We start from the raw sequence: 12,751 nt of genomic DNA, 5'->3' as shown, positions 1-12,751 counted from the left end.
TTTGTTATAGGGCCTTTCTATGCATATATATATATTAAATGTATCTATTTTTCTAGTTCTTCCATGTGCATTGATAATGTTATAAACTTTTTTCTATAAGGATCTTGAACATTTTTGAGATGTATTGTCAGGGATGTTATTTTAGTTGTAATTGTGAGTGAGATATAAAAAAGATACATGTTCTAAATGGTTATTTGTGATGATTACTGATTTTTACATGTTGATTTTCCGTCTAGCAAACTTACTAAACTATTTTATTTGTTCTAATAGATTTTTTTGGAGTTTCTCTTCTATAGGCTATGTATATAAGTGTGTTTTCTCTGTATAATAAAAATAGTAATAATAATCATTAGTAAAATTTATTGAGAAGTTCCTTGAAAGACATACTTTAAATGGAGTCATCTAATCTTCATTTCAGTCTATGTAAATATATTAATATGCATTTATACTGAACTTTTTTATTTTTAAAACATTTACATTTTTTTCTAGCTTTGAGATACAATTGACATATAAAATTTTAGAAGGTTGAAGTATACAGTGTGATAACTTGATACTGTATATATTGCAAAATGATTACCACAGTAAGGTTAATTAACACATTCATCATCTCATATAGTATCTTTTTTGTGTTTGGTGAGAAACTCACCTACTTTTTTTAGCAAGATTTGTATATACAATACATCATTGTTAACTTTATTCATTATGTTGTATAATATATCCGCAAAACACATTCATCTTACAACCACAAGTTCGTACCCATTTAGCATGATCGTCTGTACCTGCCCGCACTTCCCTACCCCTGGCCGCCATAATTCTACTTTTCCTTGAGTTCAGGATTTTCAGATTCCACCTAAAGTGAGGTCGGACAGCAGCGCTTTGCTTCCTCTGCCTTATTTCACCAAGCATGATGCCCGTAAATTTCATCCATGTCGTACGAATGACAGGATTTCCTTGCTTCTGTGGCTGAATCATATTTCATTCTATCTATATCTGTATATACGCATCCCATTTCCTTTATCCGTTCATGCACTGATGGACACTCAGGTCATTTCAATGCCTTGGCTCTTATGAATAGGCTAGAGAGAACAAAGGGTGCAGATACCCCTAGAGATAATGATCCCATTTCCTACAGATATATACCAAGAGACGGGGTTGCTGGATCATTTTTTTTTAGAGACCTGTTCTGTAACTTTATTATTTAATCATAAATATTGAGACTCGTGCTATCTCTCAGAAACGAAAATATACTGGTTTTTTTTTGGTGCCATTAATCTATAATTGCATGAGGAACATTATGTTTGCTGGACTCTCCCATCACCAAGTCCCCTCCACATACCCCATTACAGTCTCTGTCCATCAGTGTAGTAAGATGGTGTAGAATCACTACTTGTCTTCTCTGCGTTGTACAGCCCTCCCCATGACCCACCCCCCACATTATACAAGCTAGTCATATGTCCCCTTTCTTCCTCCGCCCCCCACCCATCCCTTCCCTCCCATCCTCCCCAGTCCCTTTCCCTTTGGTAACTGTTAGTCCATTCTTGGGTTCTGTCAGTCTGTTGCTGTTTTGCTCCTTCAGTTTTTTCTTTGTTATTATACTCCACAGATGAGTGAACTCATTTGATACTTGTCTTTCTCTGCCTGGCTTATTTTACTCAGCATAATACCCTTTAGCTCCATCCATGTTGTTGCAAATGGTAGGGTTTGTTTTCTTCTTATGGCAGAATAATATTCCACTGTGTACATGTACCACATCTACTTTATTCATCTACTGATGGACACTTAGGTTGCTTCCATTTCTTGGCTATTGTAAACAGTGCTGAGATAAACTTAGGGGTGCATATGTCTTTTTCAAATGGGGCTGCTGCATTCTTAGGAGTGAAATTTCTGGGTCTAATGGTATTTCTATTTTGAGTTTTTTGAGGAACTTCCATACTGCTTTCCACAATGGTTGAACCAATTTATATTCCCACCAGCAGTGTAGGAGAGTTCCCCTTTCTCAACAACCTCGACAACATTTGTTGTTGTTTGTCTTTTGGATGGAGGCGAACCTTACTGGTGTGAGGTGATATCTCATTGTGGTTTTAATTTGCATTTCTCTGATGACTAGTGATGTGGAGCATCTTTTCATGTGTCTGTTGGCCATATGAATTTATTCTTTGAGAACTCTCTGTTCAGCTCCTCTGCCCATTTTTTAACTGGATTATTTGATTTTTGTTTGTTGAAGTGCATGAGCTCTTTATATATTTTGGATGTCAACCCTTTATCGGATCTGTCATTTATGAATATATTCTCCCATACTGTAGGATGCCTTTTTGTTCTATTGATGGTGTCCCTTGCTGTACAGAAGCTTTTCAGCTTAATATAGTCCCACTTGTTTATTTTTGCTTTTGTTTCTCTTGTCCAGGGAGATATGTTCATGAAGAAGTTGCTCATGTTTATGTCCAAGAGATTTTTGCCTATGTTTTTTTCTAGGAGGTTATGGTTTCATGACTTACATTCAGGTCTTTGATCCATTTTGCATCTACTTTTGTGTATGGGGTTAGACAGTGATCCAGTTTCATTCTCTTACATGTAGCTGTCCAGTTTTGCCAAAACCAACTGTTGAAGAGGCTGTCATTTCTCCATTGCATGTGCATGGCTCCTATATCACATATTAACTGACCATATATGTTTAGGTCAATATCTGGACTCTCTATTCTATTCCACTAATCTGTGGGTCTGTTCTTGTGCCAGTACCAAATTGTCTTAATTACTGTGACTTTGTAGTAGAGCTTGAAGTTGGGAACCGAGATTTCCCCTGCTTTATTCTTCCTTCTCAGGATTGCTTTAGCTATTCGGGGTCTTTTGTGGTTTCATATGAATTTTAAAATGATTTGTTCCAGTTTGTTGAAGAATGCTGTTGATATTTTGATAGGGATTGCATTGAATCTGTAGAATGCTTTAGGGAGGATGGCCATTTTGACAATATTAATTCTTCCTAGCCAACAGCATGGGATGAGCTTCCATTTGTTAGTGTCCTCTTTAATTTCTCTTAAGAGTGTCTTATAGTTTTCAGGGTATAGGTCTTTCACTTCCTTGGTTAGGTTTATTCCTAGGTATTTTATTCTTTTTGATGCAATTGTGAATGTAATTGTTTTCCTGATTTCTCTTTCTGCTAGTTCACTGTTAGTGTAAAGTAATGCAACAGATTTCTCTGTATTAATTTTGTGTCCTGCAACTTTGCTGAATTCAGATATTAGTTCTAGTAGTTTTGGAGTGGAGTCTTTAGGGTTTTTTATGTACAATATCATGTCATCTGCAAATAGTGACAGTTTGACTTCTTCTTTACCTATCTGGATTCCTTGTATTTCTTTGTTTTGTCTGATTGCCGTGGCTAGTACCTCCAGTACTATGTTGAATACCAGTGGGGGGAATGGGTATCCCTGTCTTGTCCCTGATCTTAGAGGAATAGCTTTCAGCTTCTCATTGCTAAGTATGATATTGGCTGTGGGTTTGTCATATATGGCCTTTATTATGTTGAGGTACTTGCCCTCTGTGCCCATTTTATTGAGAGTTTTTATCATGAATGGATGTTGAATTTTGTCGAATGCTTTTTCAGCATCTATGGAGATGATCATGTGGTTTATGTCCTTCTCTGTTGATGTGGTGAATGATATTGATGGATTTTCGAATGTCGTACCATCCTTGAATCCCTGAGATGAACCCCACTTTATCATGGTGTATGATCATCTTAATGTATTTTTGAATTCAGTTTACTAATATTTTGTTGATTATTTTTTCATCTGTGTTCATCAGGGATATTGGTCTGTAATTTTCTTTTTTGGTGGTGTCTTGCCTGGTTTTCGTATTAGGGTGATGTTTGCTTCATAGAATGAGTTTAGGAGTATTCCATCCTCTTCTATTTTTGGAAAACTGTAAGGAGAATGGGTATTATGTCTTCTCTGTATGTCTGATAAAATTCTGAGGTAAATCCATCTGGCCTGGGGGTTTTCTTTTTGGGTAGTTTTTTGATTACCCCTTCAACTTCTTTGCTAGTAATTGGTCTGTTTAGATTTTCTGTTTCTTTCTGGGTCAGTCTTGGACGGTTGTATTTTTCTAGGAGGTTGTCAGTTTCACCTAGGTTTTCCAGCTTGTTAGCATATAGGTTTTCATAGTATTCTCTAATAATTCTCTGTATTTCTGTGGGGTCCATCATGATTTTTCCTTTCTCGTTTCTGATTCTGTTGATGTGTGTTGACTCTCTTTTTCTCTTAATAAGTATGGCTAGAGGCTTATCTATTTTGTTTATTATCTCGAAGAGTCAGCTCTTAGTTTCGTTGATTTTTTTCTATTGTTTTATTCTTCTCAATTTTATTTATTTCTTCTCTGATCTTTATTATGTCCCTCCTTCTGCTGACCTTAGGCGTCATTTGTTCGTCTTTTTCCAATTTCGATAATTGCGACATTAGACTATTCATTTGGGATTGTTCTTCCTTCTTTAAATATGCCTGGATTGCTATATACTTTCCTCTTAAGACTGCTTTCACTGCTTCCCACAGAAGTTGGGGCATTGTGTTGTTGTCATTTGTTTCCATATATTGCTGGATCTCCATTTTAATTTGGTCATTGATTCATTGATTATTTAGGAGCATGTTGTTAAGCCTCCATGTGTTTGTGAGCCTTTTTGCTTTCTTTGTACAGTTTATTTCTAGTTTTATACCTTTGTGGTCTGAAAAGTTGGTTGGTAGGATTTCAGTCTTTTGGAATTTGCTGAGGCTCTTTTTGTGGTCTAGTATGTGGTCTATTCTGGAGAATGTTCCATGAGCATTTGAGAGGAATGTGTATATTGTTGCTTTAGGATGTAGAGGTGTATAGATGTCTGTTAGGTCCATCTGTTCTAGTGTGTTGTTCAGTGTCTCTGTGTCCTTACTTATTTTCTGTCTGGTGGATCTGACCTTTGGAGTGAGTGGTGTGTTAACGTCTCCCAAAATGAATGCATTGCATTCTATTTCCTCCTTTAATTTTGTTAGTATTTGTTTCACATATATTGGTGCTCCTATATTGGGTGCATATATGTTTATGGTGGTTATATCCTCTTGTTGGACTGAGCCCTTTATCATTATGTAATGTCCTTCTCTATCTCTTGTTACTTTCTTTGTTTTGAATTCTATTTTGTCTGATAGTAGTTTTGCAACAGCTGCTTTTTTCTCCCTGTTGTTTGTATGAAATATCTTTTTCCATCCCTTGACTTGTAGTCTGTGCATGTCTTTGGGTTTGAGGTGAGTCTCTTGTAAGCAGTATATAGATGGGTCTTGCTTTTTTATCCATTCTTTTACTCTGTGTCTTTTGATTTGTTCATTCAGTCCATTTACATTTAGAGTGATTATTGAAAACTATGTACTTATTGTCATTGCAGGCTTTAGATTTGTGGTTACCAAAGGATCAAGGTTAGCTTCTTTATTGCCTTACTGTCTCACTTAATTTGCTTATTGAGCTATTATAAACACAGTCTGATGAGTATTTCTCTCCCTTCTTATTCCTCCCCTCCATTCTTCATGTGTTATGTGTTTTGTTCTGTGCTCTTTTTAGGAGTGCTCCCATGTAGAGTAGTCCCTCTAAAATACCCTGTAGGGGTGGTTTGTGGGAGGCATATTCCCTCAACTTCTGCTTGTCTGGGAATTATTAATCCCTCCTTCATATTTAAATTATAATCGTGCTGGATACAGTATCCTTGGTTCAAGGCCCTTCTGTTTCATTGCATTAAATATATCATGCCATTCTCTTCTGGCCTGTAAGGTTTCTGTTGAGAAGTCTGATGATAGCCCGATGGGTTTTCCTTTGTAGGTGAACTTTTTTCTCTCCCTGGCTGCCTTTAATGCTGAGTCCTTGTCTTTGATCTTTGGCGTTTTAATTATTATGTGTCTTGGTGTTGTCCTCTTTGGGTCTCTTCTGTCAGGAGTTCTGTGTGCTTCCGTAATCTGAGCAATTATTTCCACCCCCAGTTTGGGGAAATTCTCAGCAATTATTTCTTCAAAGACACTTTCTATCCCTTTTTCTCTCTCTTCTTCTTCTGGTACCCCTATAATGTGGATATTGTTCCTTTTGGATTGGTCACAGTTCTCTTAATATTGTTTCATTCTTAGAGATCCTTTTATCTCTCTCTGTGTCAGCTTCTCTGTATTCCTGTTCTTTTATTTCTATTCCATTAACAGTCTCTGGCACCTCATCCAGTGCACTCTGAAGTCCTTCCAGAAATTGTTTTATTTCTGTATTGTCCATCCTAATTTGATCCCTCAGCTCTTGCATATTTCTCTGCAGGTCCGTCTGCATGGTTACAACTTTGATTTTGAATTTTTTTTTCAGGGTGATTGGTTATATCTATCTCTCCAGGCCTTCTCTCCAGGGTTGTCTGGGTAGTTCTTGACTGGACCGACCAAATTGTTCTGCCTTTTCATGGTGATAGAGGTTGTTGCAGGCTGGTGGAATGTATGTCAGCTGGGAAAACAAAGTCCTTTCCTGCTTGCTGGTAGCCTTGCCCTTCTCCACTGCCTGTGTTGATTACCCTTGCATTGGGAGCAGCGTACAGGTTAACTCCCTGAACCGCCGCAGGTGGGGCAGCGATCGAGTTAGTCCAGAGCCCTGCAGGGAGAGGCAGGTGCGCTGGGTGTGCTGTCTTTCAGGAATGGCACCCCTTCCTGCTTTTCCCCTGCTTCCTTTGGCTGCACCGGGCCGCTGTGCACTGGTGGCATCCTCTGGGTCTATCCCAGGTGGCTGCAACCCCGGAGGAGTCTCTGGGTGCCTGCTACTGGCAGGGCCACTCTCCAGCTGCTTAGCTGCTCTGGCCGGGCTACGCTGGCTAGGCGGAATGAATGGCAGGCTGCTTATGGCCGTGAAGGGCTTCAGGGCTGCATTGCCACCCAGGTGGCTGGGGCACTTGAAGTTCCTCAGGATTCCAAGCCTGTTGAGCTGAGTGTCCTAGCACGTTTCTGTCCAGCTGTGAGGCCCCTGTCCCTTTAAGGCTTTCAAAAAGCACTTACTTTTTATTTTGTCCCAGGGGAGCCAGCTGCAGGGACCTGCTTGCAGATTTTACTTTTCCCTTTCCCTAATATGCAGCACACCATGCAATGTGTGTCTGCGCTCCCAGTGCGGATTAGTAGGGCTGGTTATTTAGCAGCCCTGCGCTTCCACTCTCTCACCGTTCCGATTCCTTTCCTCCTGCCGGTGATCTGGGGTGGAGGGAGCACTCGAGTCCCACCGGGTTGTGGTTTGTATCTTACTGGCTTTGTGAAATGCTGAGTTCTTGCAGATATAGATGTAGCCTGGCTGTTGTACTGTACCCTCTGATCTCTCTTTTAGGAATAGTTGTATTTCTTGTATTTTCAAAAATATATATGGCTTTGGGAGGAGATTTCTGCTGCCCTACTCATGCTGCCATCTTGACTCCTCCCCTGCTGTATCATTTTTAAGGGTTTTGAGGAACCGGTGTAGTGTTTTACATAATGGCTCTACCATGGATGTTCCCAGTGGCAGTGCACTAGGGCTTCCTTTCCCTGCATCCTTGCCAGCAATTGTTATCTTTTGTCTTTTTGGTAACAGCCATCATAACAGGTGTGAGGTGGTTTCTTGTGATTTTGTATCTCCATGATGATTAGTGATGCTGAGCATCTTTTCATGTAACTTTGGCCATTTCTATGTCTTCTTTTGAAAAATGTTGATCCAGCTTCTCTGACCATTTTTAAATTGGATTTTTGTTGTTGTTAATTGAGTTGTATGGATTCCTTATAGATTTTGGATATTAACCTCTTCTCAGACAGGTGGTTTCCAAATACTTTCCCCCATTACATAAGTTGATTTTCATTTCTTTAGAGCTGTTTTTTTTTAATAAGGTATCATTGATATACGATCTTCTTTTTTTTGGTATCGTTAATGTACAGTTACATGAACAGCAATATGGTTACTAGACTACCCCTATTATCAAGTCCCCACCACATACCATATTACAGTCACTGTGCATAAGCATAGTAAGATACTATAGAATCACTGCTTCTCTTCTCTGTGCTATACTGCCTTTCCAATGTATCCCCCACCTCACATTATAAATGCTAATCATGATGCCCTATTTCCCCTTTATCCATTCCTTCCCACCCATCCTCCCCAATCCTTTTCCATTTGGTAACTGTTCATCTACTCTTGGATTCTGTGAGTCTGCTGCTATTTTGTTCTTTCAGTTTTGTCTTTGTTGTTATACTCCACAGATGAACGAAATCATTTATTTTGTAGTTGTCTTTCTCCGCCTGGCTTATTTCACTCAGCATAATACCCTCTGAGCTCCATCCATGTTGTTGCAAATGGTAGGGTTTACTTTCTTCTTATGGCTGAATAATATTCCATTGTGTATATGTACCAATTTTCTTTATCCATTCATCTACTGATGGACACTTAGTTTGTTTCCATTTCTTGGCTATTGTAAATAGTGCTGCATAAACATAGGGGTGCATGTGTCTTTTTGAAACTGGGCTGCTGCACTCTAAGGGTAAATTTTTAGGAGTGGAATTCCTGGGTCCAATGGTATTTCTGTATTCAGTTTTTTGAGGAACCTCCATACTGCTTTCCACAATGATTGAACTAGTTTACATTCCCACCAGCAGTGTAGAAGGGTTCTCATTTCTCCACATCCTCGTCAACATTTGTTGTTGTTTGTCTTTTGGATGTTGGCCATCCTGACTGGTATGAGGTGATAACTCATTGTGGTTTTTATTTGCATTTCTCTGATGATTAGGGATGTGGAGCATCTTTTCATGTGCCTGATGGCCATCTGAATTTCTTCTTTGGAGAAGTGTCTGTTCAGCTCCTCTGCCCATTTTTTAATTGGCTTATTTGCTTTTTGTTTGTTGAGGTGCGTGAGCTCTTTATATACTTTGGATGTCAACCCCTTATCAGATATGTCATTTATGAATATATTCTCCCATACTGTAGGATGTCTTTTTGTTCTACTGATGGTTTCATCTGCTGTACAGAAGCTTTTTAGTTTGATATAGTCCCACTTATTCACTTTTGCTTTTATTCCCCTTGTCCATGGAGATATGTTCATGAAGAAGTTGCTCATGTTTATGTCAAAGAGATGTTTGCCTTAGAGTTTTATGGTTTCATGACTTAACATTCAGGTTTTTGATCAATTTTGAGTTTACTTTTGTGTATGGGGTTAGACAATAATCTAGTTTCATTCTCTTACATGTACCTGTCCAGTTTTGCCAGCACCTGCTTTTGAAGAGGCTGTCATTTCCCCATTTTATGGCTCCTTTATTGTATATTAATTGATCATGTATGCTTGGGTTTATATCTGGGCTCTCTAGTCTGTTCCATTGGTCTATTGCTCGTTTCTTGTGCCAGTACCAAATTGTCTTGATTACTGTGGCTTTCTAGTAGAGCCTGAAGTTAGTGAGCGTAATTCCCCCTGGTTTATTCTTCCTTCTCAGAATTGCTTTGGCTATTCAGGATCTTTTGTGGTTCCATATGAATTTTAGAACTATTTGCTCTAGTTCATTGAAGAATACTGTTGTTATTTTGATAGGTATTGCATTGAATTTGTAGATTGATTTAGTCAGGATGGCCATTTTGACAATATTAATTCTTCCTATCAATGAGCCCGAGATGTGTTTCCATTTTGTGGTATCTTCTTTAATTTCTCTCATGAGTATCTTGTAGTTTTCAGGGTATAGGTCTTTCAATTCCTTGGTTAAGTTTATTCCTAGGTATTTCATTCTTTTTGATGCTATTGTGAATGGAATTGTTTTCCTCATTTCTCTTTCTGCTAGTTCATTGTTAGTGTATAGGAATGCAATAGATTTTTGTGTATTAATTTTGTATCCCGCAACTTTGCTGAATTCATGTATTAGATATATTAGTTTTGGAGTGGATTCTTTAGGGTTTTTTTTAATATATAATATCATGAAATCTGCAAACAGGGACAGTTTGACTTCTTCTTTACCAATCTGGATTCTATTTATTTCTTTGTGTTGTCTGAGTGCCATGGCGATCACCTCCTGAACTATGTTGAATAAAAGTGGGGAGATTTTATCCCCAATTTTGTTGAGGGATTTTATCATGAATAGATGCTGAATTTTGTCAAATGCTTTTTCAGCATCTATTGAGATAATTGTGTGGTTTTTGTCCTTTTTGTTGATGTGGTGGATCATGTTGATGGATTTTCGAATGTTGTACAATCCTTGCATCCCTGAGATGAATCCCACTTGATCATAATGGGTGATCCTTTTGATGTATTTTTGAATTGGGTTTACTAATATTTTGTTGTGTATTTTTGCATCAGTGTTCATCTATGTTCATCAGGGATATTGGTCTGTAATTTTCTTTTTTTGTGGTGTCTTTGCCTGGTTTGCTATTAGAGTGATGTTGACCTTGTAGAACGAGGTTGGGGATATTCCCTCCTCTTCTACTTTTTGGAAAACTTTAAGGAGAATGGGTATTAGTTCTTCACCAAATGTTTGATAAAATTCAGCAGTGAAACCATCTGGTCCAGGCACTTTTTCTTAGGTAGTGTGTTGTTTACCAATTCGATTTCCATGCTGGTAATTGATCTATTCAGAGTTTCTGTCTCTTCCTGGATCAGCCTTGTGAGGTTGTATTTTTCTAGAAGGTTGTCCATTTCTTCTAGGTTATCCAGTTTGTTAGCATATAATCTTTAATAGTATTCTCTCATAATTCTTTGTATTTCTGTGGTGTCCGTAGTGATTTCTCCTTTTTCATTTCTGATTCTGTTTATGTGTTTAGAGTGTCTTTTTTTCTTGATAACTTTGGCTAGGGGTTTATCTGTTTAGTTTATTTTCTCAAAGAACCTGCTCTTCCTTTCACTGATTCTTTCTATGTTTTTCTTCTTCTCGATTTTATTTATTTCTGCTGTAATCTTTATTATGTCCCTCCTTCTACTGACTTTGGGCCTAATTTGTTCTTCCTTTTCTAGGGTCATTAATTATGAGTTTAGACTGTTCATTTGGGATTGTTCTTTCTTGAGGTAGGCCTGTATTGCAATATACTTCCCTCTTAGCATGACCTTCGCTGCTTCCCACAGATTATTTGTGGTGTTGAATTATTGTTGTCATTTGTCTCCATATATTGCTTGATCTCTATTTTTATTTGGTTATTGCTGCATTGATTATTTAGGATTATGTTATTAAGCCTCCATGTGTTTGTGGGCTTTTTCATTTTCTTCATGTAATTTATTTCTAGTTTCATATCTTTGTAGTCTGAGAGGCTGCTTGGTACAATTTCAATCTTTTTGAAATTACTAAGGCTCTTTTTGTTCCCTAGTATATGATCTATTCTTGAAAATGAGCCATGTCCACTTAAGAAGAATGTGTATCCTCTTGCTTCTGGATGGAGTGTTCTGTAGATGTCCATTATGTCCATATGTTCTAGTACATTGTTCAGTGCCTCTGTCTCTTATTTTCTGTCTGGTTGGCCTGCCCTTTGGAGTAATTGGTTAGAGGCAGTTTGTAGGAGGTAAATTCTCTCAGCTTTTGCTTATCTGAAAATTGTCTAATCCCTCCTTCAAATTTAAATGATAACCTTTCTGGGTAGAGTATTCTTGGTTTGAGACCCTTCTGCTTCATTGCATTATATATATCATTCCACTCCCTTCTGACCTGAAAGGTTTCTGTTGAGACATCTAATGATAACCTGATGGGTTTTCCTTTGTATGTGATCTTTTTTCTCTCTCTAGTTGCTTTTTAAAAGTCTGTCCTTATCCTTTATCTTTGCCATTTTAATTATTATATGTTTTGGTATTGTCTCCTTTGGGTCCCTTGTGTTGCGAGATCTGTGCACCTCCATGGCTTGAGAGACTATCTTCTTCCCCAGATTGGGGACGTTTTCAACAACTACCTCCTCAGTAACCCCTTCTATCCCATTTTCTCTCTCTTCTTCTTCTGGTACCCCTATAATGCAGATATTGTTGCATTTGTATTGCTCACACAGTTCCCTCAATATTCTTTCATTCTTAGAGATCCTTTTTTCTCTCTGTGCCTCAGTTTCTTTGTATTCCTCTTCTCTAATTTCTATTCCATTTACCATCTGTTCTACTACATCTAATCTGCTTTTAAATCCCTCCATTGTATGTTTCATTTCAGATATGGAATTTCTTAATGATTGAATCTCCATCTTAAATTTGTCCCTGAGTTCTTGAATATTTTTCTGTACCTCCATGAGCATGTTTATGATTTTTATTTTAAACTCTTTTTCAGGATGATTGGTGAGTTCAGTTTCATTTGTCCCTTTTTCTTGGGTTTGTAAAATTTTGGTCTGAACCAGGTTCCTTTGATGTTTCATAATTCTATGTGGTGCCCTCCGGTGCCCAGAAACCCCAGTCTCTGGAGCTGCTCAGCCCCTAGTGTGAGGTTGGGGGTCACAGGGAAGTGGACCTGGTGCCTGGGGGGAGGAAAGAGCTGTTTCTTGATTCCCGGCTGCTAAGCCTGTCTCCAGTATCAGAGCCAGTGGGTCAAGCACACAAGTGTAAGCCTCTTCTTGGCACCTCTAGATGTTATAGGTGGGGCCTCCTTCCAGCTGGTTTGACACCAGTGCAGTGACTAATGGTTTGCGAGGAGGTCCCGGCAGGCTATGAAGAAGGTGCAGCAGGCTGTGTGTCACAGTGGGGGCCTCAGGGCTGAGTAGGCAGCCATGGGGATGGAGTGCCTGAAGCTCCTCAAAGTTCTCAACCTGCTGGGCAGGGCATGCCCAGACAACCTTGTCCACCTATCCC

At 38.6% G+C, this 12,751-nt stretch overlaps 1 protein-coding gene across 4 annotated transcripts in view; it reads left to right on the top strand.

The window, feature by feature from the left end:
* MARCHF1 (membrane associated ring-CH-type finger 1) overlaps positions 1–12,751 on the top strand; it is a 960,605-nt gene that overhangs the window by 19,018 nt on the left and 928,836 nt on the right. The window lies entirely within an intron of this gene.

The sequence above is a fragment of the Manis pentadactyla genome, chromosome 1 (assembly GCF_030020395.1).
Source record: "Manis pentadactyla isolate mManPen7 chromosome 1, mManPen7.hap1, whole genome shotgun sequence".
NCBI classification, from domain to species: domain Eukaryota; kingdom Metazoa; phylum Chordata; class Mammalia; order Pholidota; family Manidae; genus Manis; species Manis pentadactyla.
Note: the sequence above shows the minus strand (reverse complement) of the source record. Positions and strands in the feature narration are given on the sequence as shown.